The sequence below is a fragment of the Oryctolagus cuniculus genome, chromosome 7 (genome assembly GCF_964237555.1).
Source record: "Oryctolagus cuniculus chromosome 7, mOryCun1.1, whole genome shotgun sequence".
Lineage (NCBI taxonomy): Eukaryota > Metazoa > Chordata > Mammalia > Lagomorpha > Leporidae > Oryctolagus > Oryctolagus cuniculus.
In genome coordinates, this window is record NC_091438.1 from 31,467,747 (window position 1) to 31,482,731 (window position 14,985).

Sequence of the window (14,985 nt, forward strand, 5' to 3'; positions counted from 1 at the left end):
CCTGACGTCCGGGCCATCTTCTGCTGCTTTCCCAGGCGCATTAGCAGGGAACTGGATGGAAAGTGGAGCAGCCATATCTCCAACCAGCTCTCAAGGTACCCCATAGCACCGGCCCCCTAACATCTTTTTTTTTTTACAACTATACTTGCATAATTTTTTTTTAATTTTTTCTCTTTCCTACACAAAAGTACATACTACATACACTGTTCTTTATTTTGCTTTTTTCACTTGACTGTGCATACAGGAGATCGCTCCATATGAGAACATGGAGATTTTACTTGTTCTTTTATATGATGTGTAGGCTTCATGAACATGAAACATGATTACTCAACCAGTCCTCTGCTGGGCACGGGCTATTCACAAATACTTCCTGTTACTCACCCCCATGACAATGAACAGCCTTTCACTTGTGTCATTTCCCGTTGTTATGCACCTTTGTGAATGGAGGCTGAGTAAAAGCACTGCCTAACTTCTGCCTAGGGTTACAGCTTCATGGCATATTGAGGATTTAGCCAAGGAAGACAGAGAGTCTCAGAAGCAGAAAGTGGGGAAACCACACCCTGGTCCTTCAAATATTACAGGAACCCCTAACCACCATCATAAAGTTTAGCTATAGACCAGAAGAATCTCAGGAAGTGAGGGAGAGGTAGTTGCAAAATTAATAAACAGTAAATGAGAAAAGACACTTCAAAACAAATATATTTATATATGCATGGATATAAACATATATTTCAAAAAGTAAATATATGCATATATGTTAATATTATATGTAAATATATTTAGTTAATTGAAACAGTAAATTACATTTATATTTAATTAATTTAAAGACTCTATATTAAAGCAATTAATTCAGTTTTGCAAATTGGATCTGTATGTTTCACTTAGACCAGAATCAATTCCTAATGGTTCAAAGATATAAAAGTGAAAGATAAAAATCAAAGTTCTAGAAGAAAGCATGAACTATTTCCTTTACAAGAAAGTGAGTTCAGCAATACTGTTGTCAGAAAAAATGGAATTTAAGGCAAAGGAATAAAAGTACTTGATAACAAAAGACTAATCCATCAACAAGCTGTAACAATCATGAATTTAAATGCAACTAGCAACCTACCTTGAAAAACAAACAGCTATCAGAATGATCATAAACATAGAAGGTTTTAATACAAAAGGAGTTCTGCCTTTTATTATCTTGCCAGAAATGCAAACTCATCATAATGCTCATTCCTCTCTTAGTACAACCAGTTGGGTTAGAGCAGGCAGATGGAGCTCAATACAGCGTATACTGCTAATGTTCGGCTGTGTGTGGACACTTCAAAAGGATCATGGAGGATAGAATTAACAGATAAGTTTATTTTTGGACATCATTTTGATGTCCATGCAGACGAAGAGTCTTCAAAAATCTCATGGCAAATTTGCGTTATGAAAAACTATATGTGAATTTCAAGACTTTCTTCACCTAAATAAAGTCATGTTTTAATTCCACTTCTCCACAAACTTTTTGAGGTTCCTTCATATCTATCAGGGTGAGGTAGATCAGCATAAGAATACTTACTCAAACAGCTAAGGAATCTAATGGGAGAAAAACTGTCCTAAATGATCCTGATAGGACAGCCAAGCCCATCCCTGTCTTTCAAGATGGCTGAGCACTGTGTCCACTCGGGTTAAGTTTCTAGCTGAGATTCCAATGTGCTCTCACCCATGGGGTCTTTTGGGGAGGTCCTCTTGTAGCAGAGGGAATAGTCAAGATTGAATACCCAGCATCTTGAGAGCATTGACTAAACAGAACAGGTGCCTGACCCATCAGGGTAGCTGGCATGTGTGCCCTATACCTCATACCAGCTAGAACGAAAGCTGTCATTCTAGCCCGGTCTATAAAGACCAACTTACTAAACTTTCTGTAGGATAGAAGGGCACCAGATGCTTTTTTGCTCCTTGGATAGAGTTTAACACACTAGAGAGAGAGAGAACTCTGTCCCATTTCAGCAAATTGAAGAACGCAATGCTTTGGGAGAGAGGACCAGTGGCACCAACCAAGAGCAAAAACAGTGCTGGGAGAGGGAAGCCGAAGTAGATGAAGGGGATGCTGTGGGTAGCTGCTCAGAGTAGGGTGTGGGAACGGTAAGGTGTGCATGCTGGCATCTGCTGGGCTGAGACTGATCCTTGTTACTGTTTAACCTCACACAATGCACTCAAAGATTCCAATGCCCATGCTTCAGGATCACCCCAGCCCCACCCCCAATTCCTGTGAAATGGGGATCACAGTGCTTTCCCAGTGTTTCTTGTTATTGCAGGTAGTGGTAAGATCACATGAGACACCCCCACCACTCACCAGAAGTGCCCACAGAGACCAGCCCTGTGTGGGTGGCCAGGGCAAGAGCCAGTGACATAAGAGCCACCAAAGTCATCCCCTTGAGCAGAATGGGGGGGGGCTAACAGAGTCACTCACTGAGTTATTGTTATTATTTCCCTTCATCCCCATGCATATCATTTCCAGAATTTAAAACTATGCATCCTTCCCTCCAGACTATTTTTTAAAAAGATTTATTTATTTATTTATTTATTTATTTATTTATTTTTTTTTGACAGGCAGAGTGGACAGTGAGAGAGACAGAGAGAGAAAGGTCTTCCTTTTGCCGCTGGTTCACCCTCCAATGGCCGCCGCTGCAGCCGGCGCACCGCGCTGATCCTGGCAGGAGCCAGGAGCCAGGTGCTTTTCCTGGTCTCCCATGGGGTGCAGGGCCCAAGCACCTGGGCCATCCTCCACTGCACTCCCTGGCCATAGCAGAGAGCTGGCCTGGAAGAGGGGCAACCGGGACAGAATCCGGCGCCCCAACCGGGACTAGAACCCGGTGTGCCGGCGCCGCAAGGTGGAGGATTAGCCTATTGAGCCACGGCGCCGGCTTATTTATTTATTTATTTATTTGAAAGGCAGAGTTACACAAAGAGAGGAGAGGCAGAGAGAGAGAGAGAGGTCTTCTATCCGCTGGCTCACTCCCCAGATGGCTGCAATGACTGGAGCTGAGCTGATCCAAAGCCAGGAGCCAGGAGCTTCTTCTGGGTCTCCCATGGGGGTGCAGGGGCTCAAGGGCTTGGGCCATATTCTACTGCTTTCCCAGGCCACAGCAGAGAGCTGGATTGGAAGTTGAGCAGCTGGGGCTCGAACCAGCATCCGTATGGGATGCTGGCACTGCAGGCAGCAGCTTTACCCGCTATTCGACAGCGCCAGCCTCAGACTCTTTTGACTTATGTAGAATTCACCAGTGTGGGTTAAGTAGGCATTAGGAAGTATGCTCAGATCAAACGAGCAGGTACATCTGACTCCTGGTTGGGGCCAGGAGTTGTCTGGAGTCGGGGACAGGGTGGGGCAAAGTGGGGAGAGGAATCTTAGACAACCTCTAGCTTTCTGGTTAGGTGGCTGGGAATACCTGATACACAAGACATAAGGGGTCGGCATTAGGGCACAGTGGAACAAGTCTCTACCTGCAGTGCTAGCACCCCATATGAGTGTTTGTTCAGGTCCCTGCTGCTCTGCTTCCAACCCAGCTCCCTGCTAATGTGCCTGGGAAGGCAGTGGAAGATGGCATGAGTAGTTGGGCCCCCTGTCACCTACATGGGAGACCTGGGTACAGTTCCTGGCTCCTGGCTTTGGCCTGACCCAGTCCTGGCTGTGGCAGCCAGCGGGTAGAAGATCTCCCTTTCTCTCCATGTTTCTCCTCTCTTTCTAATGGACCTTTCAAATTACAGCAATTAATTTAATTAAATAACTTTTTTTAAGTTTATTTATTTAGTTAGTTGAGAGGTAGGGTTATAAACAGTGAGAGGAAGAGACAGAGAGAAAGGTCTTCTATCCGTTGGCTTACTCCCCAGATGGCCGCAATGGCCGGAGCTGTGCCGATCCGAAGCCAGGAGCCAGGTGCTTCTTCCCAGTCTCCCATGTAGGTGCAGGGGCCCAAGCACTTGGGCCATCTTTTACTGCTTTCACAGGCCACAGCTGGATTGGAAGAGGGGCAGCTGGGACTAGAACCGGCGCCCATATGGGATGCTGGCACTGGAGGCGGAGGATTAACCTTCTGCGCCATGGCGACAGCCCCAATTAAGTAACTTTTTAACAAAACAGAAAGACAAGACATAGAATAGGGGGAGCTGTGACTGAGGTGAAGACCGGCAGCAGCCTGTGGGGGCAGGCCCACTGTTTCCCAATAAGAGGGGATGTAGGGTGGATGAACGTGCTAAATGTACTTTCCTTTTTTTGCAATCATATACCATCCTTGGAAAGGCAGGGCCATTTCAATGCACGGCTCAGAGGGACCGAGGTTCAGAGACATTGAGTCACCTGCCTCGGAGTCGCTCAGGCACTGACAGTTGAGTGTAGGACCACCTGCCGTCAGCTGTGCTCTCTCAGGCTGGCTGCCCCTGCTCAGGAGAGAAGAAGCCTAGAACTTCTCATTGCACGTAGCTCTGATTGCTATTTACTTTCTCATCTACTTCATATTATGGTAATGTTTTCCTGGAATTGGATGATATAATACTAGAAATTGAAGATGTTTATTCGCGACAAAGATGACATCTACAGGCTTCCTGTCATAATCAAGGGAAGTTGCTCATATCATTTATGATTTCCAGTCTTCTCTGTGTATGATAATGCTTATTTTAGGAAATCTGCTTTTACTAAGCCTGCTGATCTTTCAAAGGAAAATGGGCAGAGGAGGGGCCTGTGCTGTTCCATTTTGATGTTTATCGAGTCTAGAGTCTTCCTTAAATTAGTTTGCTGGGAAGCATTGTATGTGATGAATGGCATAGTGTTTAAATGATGCTGTGGATGTTTTCTCTTGTTATAAAGCAAATTACGAAACTCTTTTGTTTCATTTGTTATACAAAATTCATGTTTGAATTCCATCTAGGCCTTAAAAATTTAAATTTCCATGGTAAGTTGTGTGCATTATTAAATTGTACACACCACTGCATTATGCTTTTGAAACTGATTGTCCAATGTAATTAATTCAGAATATTAAGTACCATTTCCTTAAAAATGAACAGGATAATATTGACCAGGGTGAGAGAGTGGGTTACAGTCATCTTGCCTCTCTCCCGAACATCCCAACTACATGTAGATTTAAAATTGCTTCTCTGGGAGTCCCCCATCCAGTAACTTCTATGCAGGGAATACAGCCAACACTAAAAGTTAGTTTAAAATACCTCCAAATAGACAAAATAACCATATTAAAGACTTGTGCTTCATTCCTGGGCATATTTTTCCAACACTCTCTCACAAGTTAGAATCCCATTATTTATTTATTTATTTGCCTCTTTTAGCCAGAATTTTCACGAGTCATGTGATTTAAAAAATTTTTTTTAAAAAAGATTCATCCATTTATTTGAAAGACAGAATTAGAGAGGCAGAGACAGAAGCAAAGACAGAGAGAAAGGTCTTCCATCTGCTGGCTGACTCCCTAAATGGCTGCAACGGCCAGAGCTGAGCTGATCCGAAGCCAGGAGCCAGGAGCTCCTTCTGGGTCTCCCACACAGGTGCAGGGGCCCAAGCACTTGGGCCATTTTCTACTGCTTTCCCAGGCCATAGCAGAGAGCCGGATGGAAAGTGGAGCAGCCGGGGCTAGAACAGGCACCCATAGGGGATGCTGGCACTGCAGGTGGCGGCTTTACTGGGTATGCCACAGTGCTTGCCCGATACTGGCCTCTTGACCACTAGGCAGATGCCAGCTGTCTTCCTCCCAGTCCTGTTGTCTTTGCGATTTGTTGTATATTTGTAGTAGTATGCTTTGTTTGCTTTCTCTTTCTTTTTTTCTATGTCCACTAAGGGAGTTTTCTTTGTGGTTATCACATAGCTTACAGAAAGCATTTCAAGGTTATTATATGGTAAGTTAAGCTGATAGTACCTGAATTTCAATTCCATAAAGACTACACTTTTATCCCTATACATACATTTTATGTGGTTATTGTCATCCTTTACATCATTTTATGGTACATCTATAAACCAGTTGAAAAGATTTTGTTTATTTATTTGAGAGGTAGAGTTACAGACAGAGAGAGAGAGGTCTTCCATCTGCTGGTTCACTCCCCAAAAGGTTGCAATGGCCAGAGCAGCGCCAATCCAAAGCCAGGAGCCAGGAGCTTCTTTCGGGTCTCCCACTCTGGTGCAGGGGCCCAAGTTGGGCCATTCTCTACTGCTTTCCCAGGCCATAGCAGAGAGCTGATCAGAAGAGGAGCAGCCAGGACTGGAACCGGTGCTCATATGGGATGCCGGCACTGCAGGCGGAGGATTGACCTACTGCGCCACAGTGCGGGTCCCCATCCCTTTGTTCCAGGGTGGAGGGCTCCTTCAGCATTTCTTGCAGAATCAGCCTCTCAGTGCTAGACTCCCTCAACTTTGGTGGACTTGGAATGTCTTTATCACCCCGTTTCTGAAAGACAGAGTTTCCAGATACAGTAATTGCTACTGACCATTTTTTTCTCTTAGCACTTTAACGTGTCATCCATTTCCCTCCTAGAATGTCAGGTTTCTGTTGAGAAGTCTGCTGATAGCCTTATGGGAGATCCTTTATGTCTGACAGTCTCCCCTGTCTTGCTGCTCTCAAGATTCTCTTTGCCTTTGCCAATTGACAATTTGATTAAAATGCGTTCCAGGGTATTCTTTTTTTTTTTTTTTAAGATTTATTTTATTTATTTGAAAGACAGAGTTACAGAGCGAGGTAGAGACCGAGAGAGGTCTTCCATCTGCTGTTTCACTCCCCAGATGGCTGCAACGGCCGGAGCTGCACCGATCCGAAGCCAGGAGCTTCTTCCTGGTCTCCCACAGGGGTGCAGGGGCTCAATGACTTGGGCCATCTTCCACTGCTTTCCCAGGCAATAGTAGAGAGCTGGATCAGAAGAGGAGCAGCCAGGACTAAAACCAGCGCCCATGTGGTATGCTGGTGCTTCAGGCCAGGGCTTTAACCTGCTGTGCCACAGCGCTGGCCCCTGCAGCATATTCTTTATTGAACCCATCTTGCTTGAGATCCTTTGACCTTCCCTTCCTGCAATATGTCCATATCCTCCCAGTCACGTGGCTGATGCTGGGTCCATAACGGAGACCAGAGTTGGCTGGCCTATTCCCAGGGGCATGGGTCCGGTGTGTCCGCTGAATGGACTGTAATGTCTCCAGGACTTTGGTGTGGCTCTGCAGCTGGTATAAGGGTCTGCGTCCACGTTTATAGTCAGTGGACCTGTTTTCAGGTGTTCTGGCGAGTGTAGCTTCCTCTCGGTCTCTGGGAGGGCTCCTTTTTGGATGACTAAATGGGTCCCTTGACCGGCCGCATTGCTCTAGACCATGGGAGAGGTGGGCTGGAACTGAGAAACAGGTCTGTCCTGTTTCTCCACCACTGTCCACAGCTGAGACTGAGATCTTCTGGTGTGACTCCAGGGTCTCAGATAAATGTGCCTGGTGAGCAGACCTTCTCTCAGACTGCTGCTAAGAAGGGCTGGAGCCAGGTCAGAGGGCTGCTTCTTAACGGAACTGAGGTCGGTGCATCAGCCTGCAGGGGCATGGTTGGACATGCCTCTCTCAGATGCCTTGGGGTGGGGAGTGGGGCCAGAAATATTCTCAGTCCAGAGATGTGAGACACCAGACATATGAGGATTCCTTGATAGAGCAAGTTGTTTTTTTTTTTAAAGATTTATTTATTTATTTGAAAGTCAGAGTTACACAGAGAGAGAAGGAGAGGCAGAGAGAGACAGAGAGAGGTCTTCCATCCGCTGGTTCACTCCCCAGGTGGCTGCAATGGCTGGAGCTGCACCCCGAAGCCAGGAGCCAGGAGCTTCTTCCAGGTCTCCCACGTGGGTGCAGGGGCCCAAGGACTTGAGCCATCTTCTACTGCTTTCCTAGGCCGTAGCAGAGAGCTGGATCAGAAATGGAGCAGCCAAGACTCAAACGGCACCCCTCTGGGATGCCAGCACTGCAGGCAGCAGCTTTACCCACTACACCACAGCGCCGGTCCTGCAAGTTTGGCACACCTGCCGTAGGAACTCAGACATGGATGTCTCCCAGTGGGACCCTGGCTGGGCTGAAACTGCTCTCAGACTACAGCTGGGAGGGATGAAACTGAGCTGCCCAGCTCATTCAGAAGCTGCTGTGGGACAGGTGTTGGAAGGCCTGACCCAGCAGCACCAGTGGATGGCACTCTCAGCAGTTCTCTACGAAGATAAGGTTACCGGCAGACTGCAAGTGAGAGGGGGGGTCAGCTGAGACCCAGGATCCCTTCAGGAACTGCTGACAAGTTTGTCCGCTGTGTCCCCAGGTGTTCCCTGCCCAGGTGGAATACCCAAGGTTATGGCTGAGAGGGGCCAGAGCTGGGACAGTACCCTTTTGTGATATGCTGTTGAACAAAGGCTGACACAGGTTGGTGAGTGGCATAGGCAGCACAGGGTCTCTTCCTGGGTCCCTGTGGGAGCAGAATTAAACTGGGACCTCAACCCAGGAAGGGAGCCAAGGCGAGTTACAGTATAACTTTGGGATCTACTGGGGAGATGGATGTCAGTGGGCAGATGGACCTGTCAGCCCAGGCACAGTGTAGTCAATTCCTCCTGGATCCCTTGGCGCTGATTTTGGCTTAAAGCCAAATAAGGCTATAGCCATGCCCTGCAGGGACCATTCCCGGGACTGAACCCAGGACCACATCTGTTGGGTCTGCTACCTGGCTGTGGATTTGCATTCTCAAAGTGGCCTTTCCATGTGGTGTGCTTCCCTGGGTCTTCACAAACTGCTACCTGAATTGGAAAGCTCACACCAAGAAATTTTTGTCTGTGGATGGAAGCAGAATTCTTGTTGTGGGAGGACAGGAGCAGGTAGCCCCCTAAAGTGCCATCTTGCTGATGTCACTTGTCTCTGTACTCTCTGTTTGGATACATGCATGTGATTTTTCTGTGTGTATGTGTCCAACACTTACCACAGAATTTTATTTACCTTGCATTTTAGTAAGTCTGAATATATGAGAGAGAGAGAGGAGAAAAAAAAAAAGAGCAAGAGATCTTCCTTCCACTGATCCATTCCCTGAATGCCCACAGTACCGAATGCCTTTGCGATAGCCAACGCAGGGCCAGGCCAAAGCCAAGAGACTGGAGCTCCATCTGGGTTTCCCACATGAGTGGTAGGGGCCCACGTCCTTGAGCCATCAGCTGCTGCCTCCCAGGGTGTGCATTAGCGGGGAGCTGGATCAGAAGTGGAGGAGTGAGAACTTGAACAGGCACTCTGAAGATAGGATGCAGGCATCCAAAGAAGCAGCTTAACACTCTGTGCCACAACTCCAACCCTTCCTTGGCTACTCTGGCCCCTTTGCTCCTTCCTTCCTCCCTCCCTCCTTTCTTTCTTTCTTTCTTTCTTCTTTTTTTAAAAATTTATTTATTTGAAAGTCAGAGTTATACAGAGAAAGACGGAGAGGCAGAGAGAAAGAAAGTCTTCCATTTGCTGGTTACTCCCCAGTTCGTCACTGTGCCGATCCGAAGCCAGGAGCCAGGAGCTTCTTCCGGGTCTCCCACGTGGGTGCAGGGGCCCAAGGACTTGGGTCATCTTCTATTGCTTTCCCAGGCCACAGCAGAGAGCTGGATCAGAAGTGGAGCAGCTGGGACTCGAACCAGTGCCCATATGGGATGCCGACACTGCAGTCGGCGGCTTTCCATGCTGCACCGCAGTGCCAGCCCCCACTTTGCATTTTCACACTAATTTTACAACCAGATTGCAGAGTTTCTGGGAAAAAAATAAAAAGATTGGTGGGATTTTCACTGAGGTGCCATTAAATCTCTACGTTACTTTTGGAACATTTAATAACTACAAACCTCAGCCTTCAGGTTCCTGAACAAGTCATATTCTTGTCTATATTTAGGTCTTTTCTCTCTGTCAGCCTCGTTAGGTAGCTTTTTCTGAATCGATTTTTAAGTGAACATATTTGGGACCTATTTCAGTCTAATGGATAGGAGTCTCTAGGAATAAGTGCTGGTTATGACCGGGAATACTTCCGTGCTTCCCCCCAAGACTTATTGCTTAAACAAAAATACAAGTGGGCATATTTGGAGCAGAGCTGATCTGGCCCTTTGAGATATCAGTATGGTTACCTCAAGTCTGCTTCCCGGCATTTTATGCTAACTCTGGTGCTTGTCCTGCTCCTTCCTTCCTTCCTTCCTTCCTTCCTTCCTTCCTTCCTTCCTTCCTTCCTCTCTCTCTCTCTCTCTCTCTCTTTCTTTCTTTCTTTCTTTCTTTCTTTCTTTCTTGGATTTCATTTATTTATTTGATAGGTAGAGTTACAGACAGTGAGAGGGAGACACAGAGAGAAAGGTCTTCCTTCCATTGGTTCACCCCCAAAATGGCCGCTACGGCCGGCGTGCTGCACCTATCCTAAGCCAGGAGCCAGGTGCTTCCTCCTGGTCTCCCATGCGGGTGCAGGGCCCAAGCACTTGGGCCATTCTCCACTGCCTTCCCGGGCCACAGCAGAGAGCTGGACTGGAAGAGGAGCAGCCAGGACTAGAACTGGCACCCATATGGGATGCCGGTCCCGCAGGTGGTGGATTAACCTACTGTGCCATGGCACCGGCCCCCTGTCCTGCTCTTTTCAATCTAAGATGACAAACTCCTGGAAGCAATGGTCTCATGGTCACTTCTGCACACACAGCCCTGATCCCACTGGACTTTGGATCTTGCTTTAATCCCAGGCCAAGACTTCTCCTCTTCTTCCTCTCAACACCCTGAACAAAGCAGAAGCCCCGTATGTGGACGTGAACCCCTTTCTGTGTTATTCCCTTTGACACGTTTCTAGGATCACTTCAGCCCATGCCTTCTAGAATCGACTCTGGCTCAATCAGGCTCACCTGCTCATAGCCAGGCCCGATGAAGCAAAGGCCATCTTTTGCTTTAGCAAAAAAAGCCAGTGAGAATTTGGGGGTTCTGTTGTCCTTTCCTCCCCTGCCTGCCCCATTCTCCGCTAGACTCTATGCACAGAAAGGACTTAGCTTTGTCCCATTTATAGAAATTGTTTTGGGGGTGGGTGTTTGGCCTAGACACTGGTTAGGTCGCTGCTTAGGATGTCTGTGTCTCGTCTCAGCATGTCTGGGATTGATTCCTGCTTCCAGATCCCAATGCCAGCTTCCCACCACGGCAGACCCGGGGAGGCAGCAGTGACGGCTCAGGTGATTGGGCTCCTGCCCAGCATATGGGAGGCCTAGATTGAACTCGAATCTCCTGGTTTCAGCTCTGGCCTGGACCTGGCTGTTCTGGGCAACTGGGGAGTGAGCCAGCAAATGAAAGCTGTCTCTGTCTTGGGCCGGCGCCGCGGCTCACCAGGCTAATCCTCCGCCTTGCGGCGCTGGCGGCACACCGGGTTCTAGTCCCGGTCGGGGCGCCAGATTCTGTCCCGGTTGTCCCTCTTCCAGGCCCGCTCTCTGCTGTGGCCAGGGAGTGCAGTGGAGGATGGCCCAAGTGCTTGGGCCCTGCACCCCATGGGAGACCAGGAGAAGCACCTGGCTCCTGCCATCGGAGCAGCGCAGTGTGCCGGCCGCAGCGTGCCAGCCGCGGCGGTCATTGGAGGGTGAACCAACGGCAAAGGAAGACCTTTCTCTCTGTCTCTCTCACTGTCCACTCTGCCTGTCAAAAAATTAAAAAAAAAAAAAGCTGTCTCTGTCTGTCTCTGACACTCAAACAAGTAAATAAATAAATAATTTTAGAATTATTCCAACTTTGTACATAGAAATTTTCTTATATACCTGTATGCTTATATGTGTGTATATAACATATGTGTTTGCGATTACATATGTACTTGAGGTCTTCTAAAAACTTCACAGAAAATGCGTATTATGAAAAAGAATGCATAGATATAACAGTATTTATGCACCAAAATGAACTTACCTTTTCATTCCATTTTCCATAAACTGTTTGAAGTACCCTCATAGAAGAGAATGAGTATGTGTGAGACACACATTTAAATTTGCTTTTTAAATTAATGCCCCTTCTGAATTCAGTTATGGAGATTTTAAAAGCAGGTATACAATCGTGTTATTTGCCCATAACAATAATTTAGAAGAGACCGCATCTAGAGGAAAAAGTTTACAAATGTGATGAGCACTTTGTAGTTTTGAAGCCTGCACGCTACGTGCCTTGCATTTTACAAATATTTTTATTTCTTTGAGAGGGAGAGAAAGAGACAGAGAGCATTCCCATTCACTGGTCCATTTCCCAAATGCCCCCAACAATAGGGACTGAAACAGGTGGAAGTCAGGAGCGAGAAACTCAAGCCAGGTCTCCCAAATGTGTAGCAAGGACCCAACTACTTGAGCCATTAATTGCTGCCTCTCAGGGTCTGCATTAGCAAGAAGCTGGAATCAGGAGTGGAGCTGGTACTTGGACCCAGACACTCCCACCTGGGATGCAGGTATCCCAATCAGCAGCTTTGTCATTATGCCAAATGCCCAGTCCCCTACCTTGGGTTTTGATCTAACGTCATAAAAAGATTGGAAAATACCTTCACTTTACTGGTGGATCTAGATGTTCATGTTTATTAGCTACAAAGCAATTTTTTTTCTCTGAGTTTGTGTCATTTCTATGATGAGAGAAAATATTTTCATTTAGAACAAAGCAAGAAGAGGGTGGGAAGCTGTACACTTTCTCTTTTATGTTTTTATATTGACTTTCACGTAAGGAGTTTGCTTACCACTGGCTTAGAATGCAGGGATTAATTAGATCAATTTACATTTTTTAAAACACTCCTGTCCACGAAAATGCTCATGACACCTCACCTGTTGAATAGAAGAAACTCCCAATTTTTTGATAAAACAGAAGTTGAGTCAAAAGTGCTAGGGTGGGACTGGTGCTGTGGTGTCCTAGGCTAAGCCTCTGCTTGCGATGCCAGCTTCCCATGTGGGCACTGGTTTGTGTCCCGACTGCTCCATTTCCAATTCAGGTCTCTGCAAATGGCCTGGGAAAGCAGTGGAAGATGGCCCCGAAGTGTCTGGGCTCCTGCCCCCATGTGGGAGACCTGGAAGAAGCTCCTGGTCCCTGGTTTTGGATCAGCCCAGCCCTGGCTGCTGGGGCCATTTGGAGAGTGAACCACCAGATGGAAGACACCTCTCTCTCTGTCTCTGCCTCTCTCTCTCTCTCTCTGTAACTCTGCCTCTCAAATAAATAAATAAACCTTTAACAAAAAAGTACGAGGGTGCTCATCATAAACCTGTTTTTCAATCTCAGGAAGTAACATTTGTAGAGCACAGAATATAGATTATAGCTTTTGCTTTTAAAAATCATATATGTTAGGCCGGCGCCGCGGCTCACCAGGCTAATCCTCCGCCTTGCGGCGCTGGCGGCACACCGGCTTCTAGTCCCGGTTGGGGCGCCAGATTCTGTCCCGGTTGCCCCTCTTCCAGGCCAGCTCTCTGCTGTGGCCAGGAAGTGCAGTGGAGGATGGCCCAAGTGCTTGGGCACTGCACCCCATGGGAGACCAGGAGAAGCACCTGGCTCCTACCTTCGGATCAGCGCGGTGCGCCGGCCGCAGCGCACCGGCCACGGCGGCCATTGGAGGGTGAACCAACGGCAAAAGGAAGACCTTTCTCTCTGTCTCTCTCATTGTCCACTCTGCCTGTCAAAAAAAAAAAAAAATTATATATGTTGGTTGGCCGGTGCCGAGGCTCACTAAGCTAATCCTCCGGCACCCAGGGTTCTAGTCCCGGTTGGGGCGCCGGTTCTGTCCCGATTGCTCCTCTTCCAGTCCAGCTCTTTGCTGTGGCCTGGAAAGGCAGTGGAGGATGGCCCAAGTGCTTGGGCCCTGCACCCACATGGGAAACCAGGAGGAAGCACCTGGCTCCTGGCTTTGGATCGGCACAGCGCACTGGCCATAGCAGCCATTTGGGGGGTGAACCAACGGAAGGAAGACCTTTCTCTCTGTCTCTCTCTCTCTCACTGTCTATCTTTGCCTGTAAAAAAAAATCATATATGTTGGTGCTGTGCTGTGGCATAGTGGGTGAGGGCCACCACCTGCAGTGCTGGTACCCCTTTTGGGCGCCGGTTCGAGTCTTGGCTGCTCCACTTCCGATCCAGCTCTCTGTTATGGCCTGGGAGAGCAGTAGAAGATGGCCCAAGTCCTTGGCCCCTGCACTGGTGTAGGAGGCCTGGAGGAAGCTCCTGGATCATGGCTTTGGATCAGCACAGCTCCGGCTATTATGGTCATCTGGGGAATGAAACAGCAGATGGGAGATCAATCTCTTTCTCTCTCTCTCTCTCTCTCTCTCTCTCTCTCTCTGCCTCTCTGTAACTCTGTCTCTCAAATAGATAAATAAATCTTTAAAAAAATTGTATACATTTAAGAATTTTAACAACCCTAAGAGGAGGTTGGTTGCACTGCCCATTTCACAGCCGAGGAGGCGGAGACACACAGAGGCCTCATGCAGGCTGAGTAACTGGCCAGCGTTCCGCACACTGGAAGGTGAAGCCAGTCTTCAAATGGAAATCCCTGTGTCTCCCTCGCGGAGCTTCTGGTTGCTGTCCTGTAATTGGAGACTGCTTTCACAGTCGGTACTCACTGGGGATAGGCATCTGGATGCTTGCTTCCATCCCATATCAGAGTGTTTGGGTTGGGGTCTTGGCTCCAATTCTGACGCCAGCTTCCTGCTGATGCACACCCTGGAGGCAGCAGGTGATGCTCAAGTTCTTGGGTCCCTGCCATCCACATGGGAGATGCAGATTAAGTTGGCAGCTCCTGGCTTTGGTCTGTTGATCTTGGCTGTTGTGGGCATTTGGAGAATGAATCAGTGGATAGGGGGTTCTCTGTCTGATTCTGTCTCTTTGCCTGTGAAACAAACAACAACAAAAAACCAGACACTAAATCTTTTCACATATGCAACAATGATTGTTAGAATGACAATTGTAGGTGATGTTGGTAGATGTGAATCACCATCAACACCCCATAAAGCTGGAACAATCTGCACGCGTGCTTTGTGACAATAGCTAATGTAACAGTTATA